This window comes from Perognathus longimembris, chromosome 17 (assembly GCF_023159225.1).
Source record: "Perognathus longimembris pacificus isolate PPM17 chromosome 17, ASM2315922v1, whole genome shotgun sequence".
NCBI lineage: Eukaryota > Metazoa > Chordata > Mammalia > Rodentia > Heteromyidae > Perognathus > Perognathus longimembris.
In genome coordinates this window covers 2,382,024-2,399,215 of record NC_063177.1, presented here as the reverse complement: position 1 = coordinate 2,399,215, position 17,192 = coordinate 2,382,024, and positions in this window count along the sequence as shown.

Below are 17,192 nucleotides of genomic sequence, written 5' to 3'. Positions count from 1 at the left end.
TCTAATCCATTGGTCTTCCAATCTGTTTTTATACCAATACCATGCTGTTTTTGTTATGATGGCCTTGTAGTAGAGCTTGAAGTCTGGTATTGTGATACCTCCTGCACTGCTTTTTTTGCCTAGAATTGCTTTGGCTATTCTAGGTTTTTTGCTGTTCCATATGAATTTATGGATTGGTTTCTCTATTTCAGTGAAGAATGTGGCTGGGATTTTGATAGGTATTGCATTGAATTTGTATAACTATTTGGGCAATATGGCCATTTTCACTATATTGGTTCTGCCTACCCATGAGCATGGGAGGTCTTTCCATCTCCTTGTCTTCTTTGATTTCCCTTATTACATTTTTATAGTAGAAAATGATTCTTGGCCTTTAACCTTCTTATAGAATGGTAAAGAGCTGATAGAGGAAGATCCCACTCACTGGCCTAGCTTTCTACATTTTGTCCTTCTCTGTTTCTAGGGTTTATTTTTGTTGTTGTTTTGACCTTTCTCATCCTGTTTCATTTCTCTTCTGCAGCTGCCTTGGATTCCAGAACAGTAGGATTGATTTTTAATATCTTTGTGAAGGGGGAAAACCCACTTCTTCCCCTTCTCCCCAGGTAGTCAAGACTTCCTTATCCTGATAAGACTCTCCTAACACACGCTGAGATAAGATCAGACTACAGTCTGACTAAAACTGATTAGCTGTGCAAGCTCCTGGCCTCTTCCCCTGCTGTAATCTGGAAGTACCTGTCAGTATTTCCCAAAGATGAATACAGTGCCTGTTTCCCAAGGCCACCTTCAGGGAGGTCCCCCTTCTCTGCCCTTCCCTACTACTCCTCTCTTTACTTGGTATATTGGGATAGGTGGCCAAATTTGTCTGCTAGTCAACCTAGGTTGAATAGTAGTTTACACACTGGGTCTTGTTCACACCTGGGATTCCTTTTCTACTAGTCAGGATTTCAGGTACATGAACATATCATTCTCCTTTCCTACACTTAATTCTTCCAGAGAAGATGTCTTCAGTTCTTTTAAACCTGGGGCAGAGAGCGGATATGTCACTGTATTCACAACTCCTTTCCTTATTAGTATATCTTAATTGTACAAAGGCTTTTCATGGTGATATTCCCAGACATGCATATAATGTACTTTACTATAATTCACCCCCTTTATTCTGCTTTCTTATTCTCCTGCTTCCCACCCACTCTCTTTTACGCTGGTACTGGAGCTTCAAATCCAGGGCCTGGGTCCTGTCTCTTAGCATTTTCACTGAAGCCACAGCTCCACTTACTTTTTTTTTTTTTTTTGATAGGGGTTTAATTGGAAACAAAGAGTCTCAGGGTCTTTCCTGCCTTGCTGGCTTTGAATCTTGACCCTTAAATCTTAGCCTCCCTCAGTAGCTACAATTACAGGAGTGAGCCACTAGCACCCTTTGTCCTCTTTTTAAATAGTTTTAGTGGGTTTCATTATTCTATTTTCACACATGTATATGAAGTACTTGGATCATATTCATCCCCCTTCACACCCTGCCAATTTATTCTTCCCCTTTCCAATGATTCCTCCTCCCCAAAATTAAAGACCTGATTTATACATGTCATTCTTGGGGAAGTGGTCTCTGGATTCCATATGAAAGAGAACACTTTTATATACACCATCCTCCTTCTTAAAAAAATTTCAACAGGTTTTACTGTTTGGTTTTCATAAATGCATATAAAGTACTTTGACCACATCCATCCTCTCTCCCTCTACTCACCCTCTCTCTTCCTGATTACTCACTCCTCAATAGGCCCATTTACTTCCTTGTCATTTATACTTTTTTAGTTTTAGTGTACATTAATTGTACCATGGAGTTTCCTGGCATCTCACATGTGCATAGATAATATTTAATCACAGTAGCTACTTTTATGCCCAAGTCGCGAGACAACCACCAAGAAGACCACCGAGAGCCAGATGTTCCAAAATGCAAAAGCAAGGCTTTATTCAGGCGAGCTGCAGATTGGGCCTCGTCCTATCCACTGACACAGCGGAGGTTAGGAAGAAGGCCCCGAGCTGAGATTTCACAGAGCTTAAAAAGGCAAAAAACCAAAGTTACAGCAATCAGGTGTTCAAGCAAAATTAGCATAAGGGTACAAATCCGATTGGCTCAGGGCTCGAGGCATTCCCAGGCAGTTTAGAGTTAAGCAGTGAGTTTCCTGACCGGCTGGGCCCTAATAAACTTGTCCAGCTAGCCAGGATTTTTTTTTTTTTTTGGCCAGTCCAGGGCCTTGAACTCAGGGCCTGAGCACTGTCCCTGGCTTCCTTTTGCTCAAGACTAGCACTCTGCCACTTGAGCCAAAGCGCCACTTCTGGCCATTTTCTGTATATGTGGTGCTGGGAAATTGAACCCAGGGCCTCATGTATATGAGGCAAGCTCTCTTACCACTAGGCCATATCCCCAGCCCTTAGCTGGGATATTTGATGGCTTGGGTTACTCATAGTTTAAACAGACAACAAAATGGGGGCTGCCTGAAAATGGGGTTTACTTTAACTCTTCATTCCCCCCTTCTGATAGGTAACTTGAGAACCAATCATGGTTCTCCTTGCTTATTAGTTTGATTATGACTGAGAATCAGTAGGGACAGGTTGGTATTGTGCCCGCAATACCATAAATTGTCAGTGGCGCTTTACTCAGTTGGTAGCAGGTGTGGCTCAGGAGGAGGTCCAGTCTCATAAAGGGCCTTTAGCTTGGGCCAGATCTCTTGGTGGACTTGCTATAGGTCTCTGAGGGGGTGATAAAAGCTCATAACAAATGTGATTGCAAGTTAGGAATAACATTTAGATGATATCCCACAAGTCCCTTAGCCCTGCAGATGCAAGTACAGATAAACATAGTTTTACACCGAAGCCCCAATTCTGACCCTATTTATATTATAGCCAATTTGATTACATACCAATTTTACTCATATGCTCTAATTTTAAGATATACTGATACCATTTGTTACATACTCAAACTTTCTAGGGATTGTCTTTCTCATTTTAACATGCCAAAACCTTTTAATCTAAAGGAAACATTTTTGTTTCCCCAATTCTCTTTCTAAAGTCTTTCCTTATAAAGTTTTATAATCTGTGTCTTATAAAATTTAACATATCCCCACTCATACCATCTTCCACTTCCTCACGCCATCAGTGACTTACTGGAACATTCTGTGACAATTGACTTTTTAAATCCCTTTCTTATCCAGAGGAAACCATTTTGTTTTCTCTATCCCTTTCTCCAAGGCTTTCTTTTTTTTTTTCTTTTTCTTTTTTTTCTCCAATTTTTATTATCAAACTGATGTACAGAGAGGTTACAGTTTCATACGTTAGGCATTGGATACATTTCTTGTACTGTTTGTTACCTTGTCCCTCATACCCCCTCCCCCCTCCCCCTTACCCTTTCTCCCCCTGAGGTTTTCAGTTCACTTACAACAAACAGTTTTGCAAGTATTGCTTTTGTAGTTGTTTGTCTTTTTTTACCCTGTGTCTCTCAATTTTGGTATTCCCTTTCAATTTCCTGGTTCCAATACCAGTATACACGGTTTCCAATATACTCAGATAAGATTACAGAGATAGTGTAGGTGCAATCACAGGAAGGTGATACAAGAACCTCATCAATAATAGAAGCTACAGATATACATGGGACATTGAAAGTAGTTACACCAGTGATATAACAATTGTCTCCATAACATGGAGTTCATTTCACTTAGCATCATCTTATGTGTTCATAAGGGTATAGCTATTGGGCCTTGTGATGCTCTGCTATGACTTGCCTAAACCTGTACTAGTTATTCCCAATAAGGGAGACCATAGAGTCCATGTTTCTTTGGGTCTGCCTCACTTCACTTAGTATAATTTTTTCCAAGTCCTTCCATTTCCTTACAAATGGGACAATGTCATTCTTTCTGATAGAGGCATAAAATTCCATTGTGTATATGTACCACATTTTCCAGATCCATTCATCTACTGAGGGGCATCTGGGTTGGTTCCAGATTCTTGCTATGACAAATTGTGCTGCGATGAACATTGTTGTGCTGGTGGCATTAGTGTGATTTTGTTTGTGGTCTTTTGGATAAATACCCAAAAGTGGGGCTGCTGGGTCATAGGGGAGTTCTATATTTAGTCTTCTGAGGAATCTCCATACTGCTTGCCAGAGTGGCTGAACCAGTTTACATTCCCACCAACAATGAAGAAGGGTTGCCTTTTGGCCACATCCCCTCCAACAGTTGTTATTGTTAGTTTTCTTGATATATGACAGTCTTACTGGAGTGAGATGGAATCTCAATGTTGTTTTGATTTGCATTTCTTTTATGGCCAGTGATGTAGAGCATTTTTTCATATGTCTCTTGGCCATTCTCATTTCCTCATCAGAGAAGTCTCTTTGTAAGTCTTTAGCCCACTTGATGAGGGGGCTATTGGTTCTTTGTGGTTTTGTTTTGGAAGAGGGTAATTTTTTTAGTTCTGCATATATTTTAGATATGAGGCCTTTGTCCATTGAATGGCTGGTAAAGATCTTCTCCCAGTCTGTGGGCTTTCTGTTTATCTTGCGAGCTATGTCTTTTGCCGTGCAGAAGCTCTGCAGTTTGATGCAGTCCCATTTGTCCAACCTTTCTTTGATTTGTAGCCTTTCTGGGTCTTTGTTAAGGAAGTTCCGTCCTGTGCCAATGAGCCCAAGTGTTTCTCCTACTCCTTCCTTTAGTGTTTTCAGGGTGTCTGTTTTGATTTCGAGGTCTTTAATCCATTTGGAATTGATTTTGGTGCAGGGTGATATATAAGGATCTAGTTTTAGTTTGTTGCATGTGTTGAGCCAGTTTTACCAGCACCATTTGTTAAAGAGGCTATCTTTTGTCCAGGCTATTGTTTTAGCTCCTTTATCAAAGATTAAGTAGGCGTAGTTCTGTGGGTTCATTTCTGGGTCTTCAATTCTGTTCCATTGGTCTTCAGGCCTGTTCCGGTGCCAATACCAAGCTGTTTTTATTACTATAGCTTTATAATACAGCTTGAAGTTGGGTATTGTAATTCCTCCAGCACTGTTCTTTCTTCTTAGGATTGTTTTTGCTATTCTGGGTCTTTTATTGTTCCATATGAATTTCTGGATTGCTTCCTCTATTTCATTAAAAAATGGTGTTGGAATATTAATGGGTATTGCATTGAATTTGTAGATAGCGTTTGGCAATATTGCCATTTTGATTATATTAATCCTCCCAATCCAGGAGCATGGGAGGTTTTTCCATTTCCTTAGTTCTGACTTAATTTCGTTTTTCAAGCTTTTAAAGTTCTCATCAAAGAGGTCTTTCACTTCTTTGGTTAAGGTTATTCCTAGGTATTTTATGTTTTGGGGGGCTATTGCAAAAGGAGTTGCTTTCCTGATTTCAGCCTCGGTCTTTGGGTTGTTAGCATAGAGAAAGGCCGTTGATTTTTGAAGGTTTATTTAATATCCTGCAACTTTGCCAAAGTTTTGGATCAGCTCTAGTAGCTTGGGGGTAGAGTCTATGGGATTCTTTAGGTATAGGATCGTGTCATCTGTGAAGAGAGAAAGTTTAACTTCATCTTTTCCTATTTGGATCCCCTTTATATTTTCTTCTTGCCTAATTGAACTGGCTAAGAATTCTAGTGCTATATTGAAGAGCAGGGGAGAGAGTGGACATCCCTGCCTTGTTCCTGATTTGAAAGGGAATGGCTTTAGTTTTTCCCAATTTAGAATTATGCTTGCTGTTGGTTTGTCATAAACGGCCTTGATTATATTCAGGAATGTTCCCTGGAATCCCAGTTTTTCCAGGGCTTTAAGCATAAATGGGTGCAGGATTTTATCGAAAGCTTTTTCCGCATCCAGAGATAAAACCATGTGGTTCTTTACCTTGCTCCGGTTGATGTGGTGGATTACATTAATTGACTTGCGTATATTAAACCAACTTTGCATCCCTGGGATGAATCCAGTTTGATTGTGGTGTATGATTTTTTTGATAACCTGTTGAAGTCGATTGGCCAGAATTTTGTTGAGAATTTTTGTGTCTATGTTCATCAGGGAAATCGGTCTGTAGTCCTCTTTCCGTAATGAGTCCCTTCCTGGTTTTGGGATGAGGGTTATACTGGCTTCATAGAATGAGTCTGGTAGTGAACGTTCTCTTTCAATTTCATTGAAGAGTTTGAGAAATATTGGTGTGAATTCTGTCTTGAAGGCCTTGTAGAATTCTGCAGTGAATCCGTCTGGACCTGGGCTTTTCTTGGATGGGAGATCATTTTTTGCCGTTTCTATTTCAATACTGGATATGGGTCTATTTAGAAGGTTTAAATCTTCATGTTTAAGTTTGGGGATATGAATTTTTTCTAGGAAATCATCCATTTCTTCCAGGTTCTCGAATTTGTTGGCATAAAGGTTTGCAAAATAGTCCGTTATTGTGTTCTGAATTTTGGTTGTTTCTGTGGTGATGTTACTTCTTTCATCTCTGATCTTGTTTATCTGTGTTTGCTGCTTTTGTTTTTTGGTCAGGTTTGCTAGGGGTCTATGTTGTTAATTTTTTCAAAGAAACAACTCTTTGTTTTGTTGATTCTTTCGATGTTTTTTTTTGTCTCTAATTGATTTAATTCTGATTTGATTTTAATTATTTGCTTCTGTCTATTTACTTGGGGTTTGGCTTGTTGTTCTCTCTCAAGGAAATTAAGGTGCTTCCTTAAATTATTGAGTTGCTGTTTCTCCAGTTTGTTGATGTATGTAATCAGAGATATAAATTTTCCTCTGAGTACTGCCTTTGCTGTGTCCCAAAGGAGCTGGTACTTTGTGTCCTCAACTTGGTTGAATTCCATAAACATTTGAATTTCCGTTTTAATTTCTTCAATGACCCACTGATGATTCAGCAGTGTGTTGTTTAGTCTCCATGAATTGTAGGATTTTCTGTGGTGGCTGTTTGAGTTGAGCTCTAATTTTATTCCATTGTGGTCTGAGAGAATGCAGGGAATGGTTTTGATACTTCTGAATTTGTACAGATTTTCTTTGTGCCCTAAGATGTGATCTATTTTGGAGAATGTTCCATGTGCTGCGGAGAAGAATGTGTAATCTGTTGTTGCTGGGTGGAATATTCTGTAGATGTCGATTAAGTCTAGTTGGTCTATGCAATTGTTTAGTTCTGTGGTTTCTTTGTTCAGTTTTTGGCGTGTTGATCTGTCCAGAGGTGATCGTGGAGTGTTAAAGTCCCCAACTATCAATTTGTTTGGGTCTATGAGTGTTTTTAGAGTCAGTAGTGTTTGTTTGATGAAGTTGGGTGCTCCTGCATTTGGGGTGTAGATATTTAGAATGGTTATATCTTCCTGGAGGAGAGATCCCTTTACCAGTATGTAGTAACCTTCTTTGTCTCTTCTTACCTTTTTTCTCCAAGGCTTTCTATACTAACTTTCCTCTTTACATTTCCTGGGGCTTCTTTGCTGCTAGAGTTTTAAACTGTCTACATTTTCTTTTCTTCTGGTTTGTAGAATCCAGTTTATCTCAACTACATCAAGGCAATTTACTGTGACTCCACCCATAGGCTGTTGGGGAAAACAAAGATGAGGCAAGGATCAGTCCTATGGGACTGCTGCTCCTAAGAAGCCAGACCAGAGCCAACTATCATGAGTTACTATTTTAGAGTGGATTTCTCCAGTTTCCAGTGCCTCTAAGTGCCTAAGGTTGGCCAGTGGCATCTGTAAGATCCACCCCCAGGAGGGCTCCATGAAGATGCTGCCAGCAGTTTAAATCTCTGTCCAGTTACCTTGGTACCTGGCACACCTGATGGCAATTACCTCCCTCTCTTCTCTGAGGTCACACCCTAATCCATCAGTACACACTCTAATACACTTGGACACACCTCCCACCCCAGATGTTGCCTGGAAGTGACTCTCCAGCCTGTCATACATGCTTTGGATTTAGCAGCAGGCCATCAGTTCCATGGAATTGTCTACTTGAGAATCTCTTACAATATCCAATTTTCTTAATAGAGCTAGTTAACTCCAGTCAATTCAAGAATGTCCCCCCAAAATTTTAGTTTTAGCAGATCCAAAGTACTTTCCAGCAGAAATCAGCTGCGTGTGATAGAGTCCCATCTGAAGATGTAGATTCTTCCAGATGACTGTTAGACTGTCCTTGATCCTCACTCAAATGGAGTGAGCAAGGGCCATGGTGGTGTCAGGCAGCAGTGGCTCCCAGTGGCTCCAGTAGAATGTCACACCTTCTGCTGGGTTACCTGCAACTCCATAGACTGGTTAGAGAAGCTTACCCTAAGTTAACCTAAAGCCTAGTATTTCCTAGTATTTTACTGATTCCTTCTTAAGCACACTAGCTTTTGTAGGCTGGCACATCACTGAATGTCAAGACAGCTTTAGGCAATCAATGGCCCTTGGGTCATTTTGCCAGGGCAATACGTTTAAATCAGATATTTCCAATAAGGTTAGGATTTTTTTTTTTAAGCCAACATAGAAGGCTTTGCCTGTAACCATTTCTCACAAGTGCAGTATCTGTGTGCTGCTCTGTTTTCCATGCCTCTAGTTTATCCTGCCTTATCTTCCCAAAAATAACTCTAGTCAGTCCCTTGGTCCTAAATGGGGGGTTGGGGGCACTGATGGGCGAAGATCATCCATCTTCTGTAACTTCTTCAGGCTGACTCAGGGACGTTGACCTTACCTAGCCAGGAACCTTAACCTTAGTCTACTTTACCAAGGGGCTGCAGGATCAGATGTCCATTAGGAGCTTTACTCCAAACTCGAAATTACATTCAACATTTAACTTAACTATACAGACTTCTTTTTGGGCTACCGCAATGTAGCCTTTTAACATTCTAGTTTGTAAAAGCTTTTTCCTGACTGGCTGGGTAACTGATCTCTCATGACTTAAAAAATGCCTACATTAGGGCTGGGGATATGGCCTAGTGGCAAGAGAGCTTGCCTCGTATACATGAGGACCTGGGTTCGATTCCCCAGCACCACATATACAGAAAATGGCCAGAAGTGGCGCTGTGACTCAAGTGGCAGAGTGCTAGCCTTGAGCAAAAGGAAGCCAGGGACAGTGCTCAGGCCCTGAGTCCAAAGCCCAGGACTGGCAAAAAAAAAAAAAATGCCTACATTATCTTTGCCGGCCTTTAACAGATCTCAATAAGGACACAATCTCAGGTCTGCAAGCTTTCTTTCCTGAACAGATGTATCAGCTTAAAATTCTCACTGCCAGTCAGGGCTTTGAGCACATGCAGAGGTCTGGGATCTTTAAACTATCCTCTCGTTTGACAAACTTACCCTTACTACCCACTAGCACAGATGACTGGCAAGTTCCTGCCCAGTAGACAGACATGGGCAATAAAAGGCATGCTTATGAATTATTCTTCTAGGACCTCCTGGCTCTGATTTACTTTTGAAAGGCCAAACAGGAGTGACTCTAGGATCTGACACCATCTCTGCCATCCAAGCAGTGGCTTACTGCCTCTGGATGCTCCATCACTTTTGTCCCAGGAGTGACTTTTCACTGGACTTGGACTCAGGGCCTGAGTGCTGTCCCTCAGCTCTCCAGCTCAAGACTAGCACCCTACCACTTTGAGCCTCAAAGCGACTCACAACTCTGTTCCCAGCACTTCTGCTGGCCAACTAGAGATGAAGACTCTCTCAGGGACCTTTCTCTGCCCGGGCTGGCTTTGAACTGCAGATTTCAGATCAATGAGTCTTACAAGAGACCACTTTACTCCAATTAAAAGCAACAAGATGGTTCACACAGAAGTAGTTTTTAAGCATGCACTTACCTGGAACTTATTAAGGGCCAGTGTTGCATCTTGACAAACTTGTAGGAATCACCTGTCCATCTCTGTGGGCCTGCTGGAAACTGTTACAAAAAACCTACAAAGAAACTTGAATGGCAATTAAACATTTTGGTAGCCATAATTCTCCTTTTTTCACTTTGCAATAATCATTTAGTACAATTTTACTTCCAAATTTCTTATCTAGAAATGTAGTCTTGATTTCCAAAGCCTTTTTACTAACCTCTGCTTTAACATTAACACTTTAGCTTTTATCTGCATTGGAGAAACTGAAGCTTACAGACATTCTGAAATCAGCTGCTGCCATTTGCCTCTGGGCTGCTTGTTTTAAAAAAGCCTCTTTTTTTTTTCACTCCCAGTTACCACATGGCATGAAGACCTTTGAACTCAAAGGACAATTTTTCCTTAATGCAAAAATTACAATTACAAAATTAGAAATACTTATCCATTTAGATTTCCAATAAATTAGTGAGAAATGTTAGCCCATTTTGCCATTTCTTCCTACATAGAGAGAGTTAATGAGAGTTTACATCTATCCCCATTAGTTTAATATATATCCTTTAAAATCCAAATTACAAAAATAGCACAGGAATCAAATCACATTAGATAAATAAACTTTTTTAACCATTTAAAAAACTTTTCAAATTCTTAGTACTTCTCAAGGGGAAGTTTTAGAAATTCCAGTCAAATCATTTTTACCACCAGGTTTCCAAAGTTTACCTGAAAACAAAAGAGACAAAAGAAAGGCCTCCATTGGCCTGTCCTACCAAACAGCCTATCTCCATCCTACTCCTCAGAGCTTGATGAACTGTCTTGATGCCGGCTTGTCCTCTTCCACCATGAATGGATGCCCTCTTATGGCTGTTCGACCATGTGGATTCCCTCCAGGGCCTGTGCCACCACGTGGGTTGTCCTTTCCTATTGGTCTTTGACTGAGAAACCCAAGCAGTTTTTTTTTTTTTTAACAGTGATAAACCTTTACATCCAAATTTCTGACACTTAGCTCTGATTTTTTTTAATTAAACATTTTTTAACTATAGTTCCTCTTTAAAACAATGCAATAATCCTTTAAAGTATTTGGTAATGCCCAAACTTGATGACCATTTGAATTTAAACTTAAACTCACTCAATTTTACATCATACTAACAGTCTTGAACATGTTTACACTCACACATACATATTCAAAAGATCTTAAAGCGCACAAAATAAACATCGGCTGTACATTTTTCAGTGGCAAGAGACATTTTTGCCAATCTTACTCCTGCAACACACAAATTTTAAGACAAAACCTTTAACAAATGATTTTAGCATTCTCCAGCCTCATTTTCCAGGGCTTGATAGTCTTAGTAAAACATTTTAGCACACCAAGTAATTTTCTGCTGAAGAAGGCTGGGTGGGGGTCCCTCAAGAGTTCTTTTTGTGGACACACACTCTGTGAGCTTGTCGCCTGTACATCTTTCCAATGAACTAACATAAATCCAGGGGGGTCAAGGGAATCTGTCCCATTTTGTCCATCACAGTCAGGAGCCACAGTCTCGTTAGTCCTTCAGTCCACAATAAAACGAAAAACAGGAAAATAATGACAGTAACAAGGAAATAAAAGCAGGCCTGTGATTTACAAAGTGGTCGAGGTGACCTATGAGGTGAAGATCTCTCAAGTTGATCCGCTGATTCCTGTGAAGGGACAGAAGGACCAGACCTAAGATCAAGGTGGGCGGGTCAAGCCTCGGTTAGGAGGCTCTCCCAGTCAGTTCCGGCCAAAAACCAAACTGACTTGCACCCTACAAGTATCAAGGTGGGGTTCCAGGGGTCCCCCTTCAAGGGTGGAGGGTCTTGGATGACTCCCAGCTCCTCCAGAATTGTCATGCAAGCGCGTCCGCTTCCACAACCCCTTCAAGAAATGAGTTGGAACGGCCGTCCTCAAGAAGGAAGCAAAACAGACAGACAAATGACAGGACAAGACAAATCAACAGTGCTGTTTTCTTACCTTCGGAGTCTGGGGTCTCGGGGGTCTCTGGGGCTATCCCGAACGAGCCCCCAACTGTTATGCCCAAGTTGCGAGACAACCACCAAGAAGACCACCGAGAGCCAGATGTTCCAAAATGCAAAAGCAAGGCTTTATTCAGGCGAGCTGCAGATCGGGCCTAATCCTACCCACTGACACAGCGGAGGTTAGGAGGAAGGCCCCGAGCTGAGATTTCACAGAGCTTAAAAAGGCAAAAAACCAAAGTTACAGCAATCAGGTGTTCAAGCAAGATTAACATAAGGGTACAAATCCGATTGGCTCAGGGCTCGAGGCATTCCCAGGCGGTTAGAGTTAAGCAGGGAGTTTCCTGACCAGTTGGGCCCTAATAAGCTTGTCCAGCTAGCTGGGATATTTGATGGCTTGGGTTACTCATAGTTTAAACAGACAACAAAATGGGGCTGCCTGAAAATGGGCTTTACTTTAACTCTTCAGCCACCTCCATTGCTTTTTTTCTCTATCTCCCACTGACTGTATTTAACAGCTTTCAGTAAGATTCCTTATGCAATCTTCATACATAGATGTAGTATATATTAGTATTATTTATTTCCCTTTACCTCATCTCTCTTTTTTTTTTTTCTGGTCCCAGGGCTTGAATTCAGGGCTTGGGCAGTCTCCCTGAACTTTTTTGCTCAAGCCTAGTGCTCTATCAACTTGAGCTACACCTCTACTTCTAGATTTTTTTTTAGCTGTTAATTGGAGAAAAGATTGTGTCACAGGCTTTCCAGCCTGGGCTGGCTTAGATCTATGATTATCAGATTTTAGCCTTCTGAGTGGCTAGGATTATAGTTGTAAGCCACTGGCCCTGGCTCCCTTATCTCTGTTTGCCTTTAAACAGTACCATAGTTACAATCAAATCACACACACACATATACACACACCCCTTTACATGTTAAATTGCAAAAATAAGGGAAACTATGCTATACACATTTTTGTTATTGATTCATCAGTTGAAGGCCACTTTTTGTGCACCCACAGTTTAGTTATTGTGAATACTGTAGCTATAAACATGTGTATATAGGTATGTCTTATCATTTCTTTGCATACAAAAATAAAATTCCTTTATTTATTTATAGTGCTTTCCTTTTGTCAAGTGCTCAAGAGTGAACTCCCAAATTTGGACATGTTACAGCCTAACTACAGTGGCTCAGTGTCTGATGGCCTGAAAATGAGCATAACTGGAAACTGGTGAAAATGTTGTGGTCAATGTCTAGGCCGGAAATGATGAGGACCAGAGCTGAAGCAGAAGCAGAGATAATGGAGATAGGGAAAGCCGTCTCTTAGATAATGAAATGCAAACATTATGGCAGGTGCTGGTATCCCATACCCATAATCCTAGCTACTCAGAAGACTGAGATCTGAGACTTACTGCTCAAAGCCAGACTAACAGGAGCCAATTCTGCCAGAGTTTTAGCTCAAAAAAGCTGGAAGTGGAGAGTTGTGGCTGAAGTGGTAGGGCTCTAGCCTGGAGCCAAAAAGCTAAGCAAGAATGGGAGGGGTTGAATTTGAACTCCATTACTAGTGCGGGGGCGCGCGCGTACACACACACATATAGATACAGTATGTTTTGTTGCATCTATGTGTGTGTTTGTTGGGGAATGGGTGAAGGAAAGAGAAGGGGAGAGGAGAGGGAGGAGTCAAGGATGATAGGGTGACATTTCTGTGGTGAATGATGGGTGGAGAAGGAAGCTTTGGCCCCTTACTGAAGCCCAACATTGACTAACAAGTGGGGAAAGAGCCCAGGAAAACGCAGGTCTCTTTAAGAGCTGGAGAACCAAGACAGAGTAGGCTAGGGCAAATCCAATGCTCCAGAGAGGCCCAGAGAAGCAAAACTGGCCAAGTCTGCGAGTTGTGGTTAGAAGTTCAGTTCGGAGGGTGGACTGAGCAGAGTCAGCAACAAACGAGGGAACGACTTTGTAACTCGTACGGGACGAGGGCTGTAAAGGCTCCCGCTACAGAATAAGCAAGCCTGCAATAATCTCCGCACCTAACCGGGAAAGAACACACGCAGCTAGATTGAATGGAGGAATGGGCCTCAGGCTCAGTGGGCGGAGCGAAGCGTCCCGGAGACCAATAGGAATCGGTCTTAGTTCCAGCCCCGCCCCGGCGTCGCGCGTCGCCCCTCGGCTGCCAGAGGAGCGCGCAGCCTCCCAACTCCCGGAAGTGTGTCCGAGCCGACGAGGCAGCTGAGGTGAGCTTGGACGGGCACCGGTATCTCGCCGCCCGGAGTCGGTGACGGAGTCACAGGCTCACGGGGGCGCGCGCCCGCCGTCCCCGCAGCAGCCCCGGGGCCCGGGCTGGCTGAGGCTCACACCGACGCCAGCGGCGCCTGTGAGCGCGCTTGCGGGCGGCGCGGTGGCACGGGGAAGGGCGGCCTCGGGGCGCGCTGGGGACGCCCGGGACTAGGCCCGGCCCGCGCTCCGTCCCCGCGGCCCCAGCGCCCGAAGGCCCCCAGGCCCCGCCCCCCCGGCCTCCAGGCTCCTCAATTCCGCGGCCCCCAGGCCCCATCGCCCCCCAGGCCCCGCAGCCCCCGGTCCCCAGGCCCCTCAACCCCGCGCCCCCCCTCCCCCGGCCCTTCAACCCTGCTGCCCCCAGGCCCCGCGGCCCCGCTCCCGGCGGCGGGGGCAGCTGTCCAGTCCACCCCCGCGCTTAGCACGGGAAGCGGACGCGAGCCCTCTCTCCCCTCTGCCGACCCCCAAGGGCTGCAGACGAGCCCTGGGGTAGGTGGGGTGATGCACGGGAGCCTCCTTTTATCAGGGTGCGGTCGGCTTTCCGGGGGGACGCAGGGTGGAGACGGCTTCTATTCTGCACCTAAGTGCCACCCCAGCCGTCCGCGGCAGCTCCCTCCCAAGGCCGCCCCCCTCCCCCCCCCCCAAATGCCGACCAGCGCTCGTCTCCCCAAATCCCAGGCCGTGTGCTGGGCTCGCACCTGTGCTCTCCGGATCTGTGAACTCCCACAGTCACCGTGCCAGGGTGATGGTGAAGATGGTAACAGGGCTGCTACATTGCAGATATCCAGCCAACAGGTTACTTTTGTGGGCCACTAAGTGTGTAACATGAGCACTAGGAGTACACTTAAAACTCATTTCTGGTTAGTTTCTAATGAGGGCAACAGGCATACATTTGTAACTACTCAACTGGGACTTCATCAACCCACTATAAAATAATGGCGGACAATTAAGAGATTGTTCTTGCCACTATCTAGACATCAGGATATATAATACTAACATCCCAATTAAATAACATGCAAGATATATGTTTTTTCCTAAATGTAATTACTCCTGAATGTTACCTGAAACTGCTGTCTTAACTCAGGAAACAACTAATTCCAGTCAGTTTTACAGATCACTATTATTATTATTAGCCAGCCCTGGGGCTTAAACTCATAGCTTGGGTACTGTCCCTTAGCTGCATTTGCTCAAGGCTAGCACTCTACCTCTTGAGCCACAGTGCTACTTCCTGCTTTTTCTGTTTTTGTGGTACTGAGGAATGGAACCCAGGGCTTCATGCATGCTCTTCCACTAAGACACGTTCTCAGCCCTACAGATCACTATTCTGCTATGTGAAATCTTGCTGCTTGTTATTTAAAATCCAATAGCCAAAATCATTTAGTTAATGGAATTACAAATGTGTGTTTGTGTGTATTCATTCTGCAGGTGTGGCTCTGGTACAATGCCTGTGATACAATGCCTGCCTAGCAAGTGTGAGGTCCTGAGTTCAAACTCTAGTACTGCCTGTTTGTTCATATGTCTAGTAATTTGGATTACATTTTGGATACTGTGGCTAACACATTGAGATGCTAAGGACCTAACTGCCTTCCTCTGAACATTATTAGTGTTTTATTGTAATTCACTTAACTGACTGATCCCTTTCAACTTTAGACTGTTTAGTGCATCGATAGAGCAGATCTTTGCAAAGTTGAACATGTTCCCCAAGTCCTTTTAAGTTGATGAAACTAAAGCGTTGGAGACTGAATCTTGTTGAAGCTTCTTACATACATGTAAGAAGCTTATACATAAGAGCAGGTTGTAGGCCTGACATTCCTGGCATGTAATCTTCCTGTCTCAGGACCCCTTGGGTATTAAGAAAGTTTTTTCAGTCTGGGTGGTTTAAAAACTCTAATGTCCCTCCTCAGTAACTATTTTACTTTTTTTTTCCTTGCTGGTGCTGGGTAGGGCTTGAACTCAGGGCCTCAAGCTCTTACTTAGCTTTTGTGCTCAAGGCTGGCACACTACCATTTGAGCCACTCTGTTACTGGCTTTTTGGTGTCTAATTGGAGATGAGAAGCTTGTGAACTTTCCTGCCTTGGCTGGCGGCATCAGCCAGACCCCTTTTCGCAGCTCCCTTTCTGCTCCATTCTCCACATTCCAGCTGTATCAAGTTGCATGTTCAAACAGCTTCATAGAAAGGCCACATAATGAAAACTTTATGTTCTATTATATTTCGGCTTCTGCATTGTGATTAAAAAATTGTCTTCAGACAGGATGATTATGTTACCTCTCTGATTTCTTTCTCTTTGGAACTACATTCTTAACTGTCTACTTACGTGGCACATGAAAACAGATGCTTTATATGTGTGTGTTGGGAGGAGAAAAGCTGTCTTTTTATATAGTGGGTTGCTTGACGTTCCTGCTTTGGTCTAGTGGCTTGGCTCTGTTAATTCTGCTAAGATAATGTCAGCAAATAAAGAAAGGGAAAGAGGAAATGTTTTGGGGGTAGAGAAGGATTTTTGAAATGTAAGATTTGTCCCCAAATGGAAGAGTAATTAACACACACCTCAGATTGTACTAGAGAGAGCATAGGGTGTGAATAATTAAGATACACCTCAGATTGTTCTAGGAAATAATAGTGGGTCAGAGTATGTTTTAAGATTATTTGTGTCATTGTTAATCTTATCTCAACGTCTTTAGTGGTCACTATGTAAATTGTCAACCTGAACTTGACCAATCAGAGCAGAGGGTCAGGGCCAGCTGCGTTAGGAATAAAAATGGAGCAGACTGCTTCCTCTGTTTGCCAGATTTGGGGGTTGGTGGCACACCCTTCTGCAGAAGTACACTTTGCCTTGCCAAGTTATTTTTGAGATGGTGTCCTTATTCCTATTTGAGATCCAACATCTGGAGTCATTTCTAACCGCCAGTTCCTTCCTTCCTTCCTTCCTTCCTTCCTTCCTTCCTTCCTTCCTTCCTTCCTTCCTTCCTTCCTTCCCCTTCCTTCCTTCCTTCCTTCCTTCCTTCCTTCCTTCCTTCCTTCCTTCCTTCCTTCCTTCCTTCCTTCCTTCCTTCCTTCTTTCCTTCCTTTTAAGTAGTTATACAAAGGATTTGCCATATATATCTTGATCCATGTCACCCTTTTCAACATTTTCACTATCCCTCCCTTCCCCTCCCCTTTCCATACTTTTCTTAATTTTA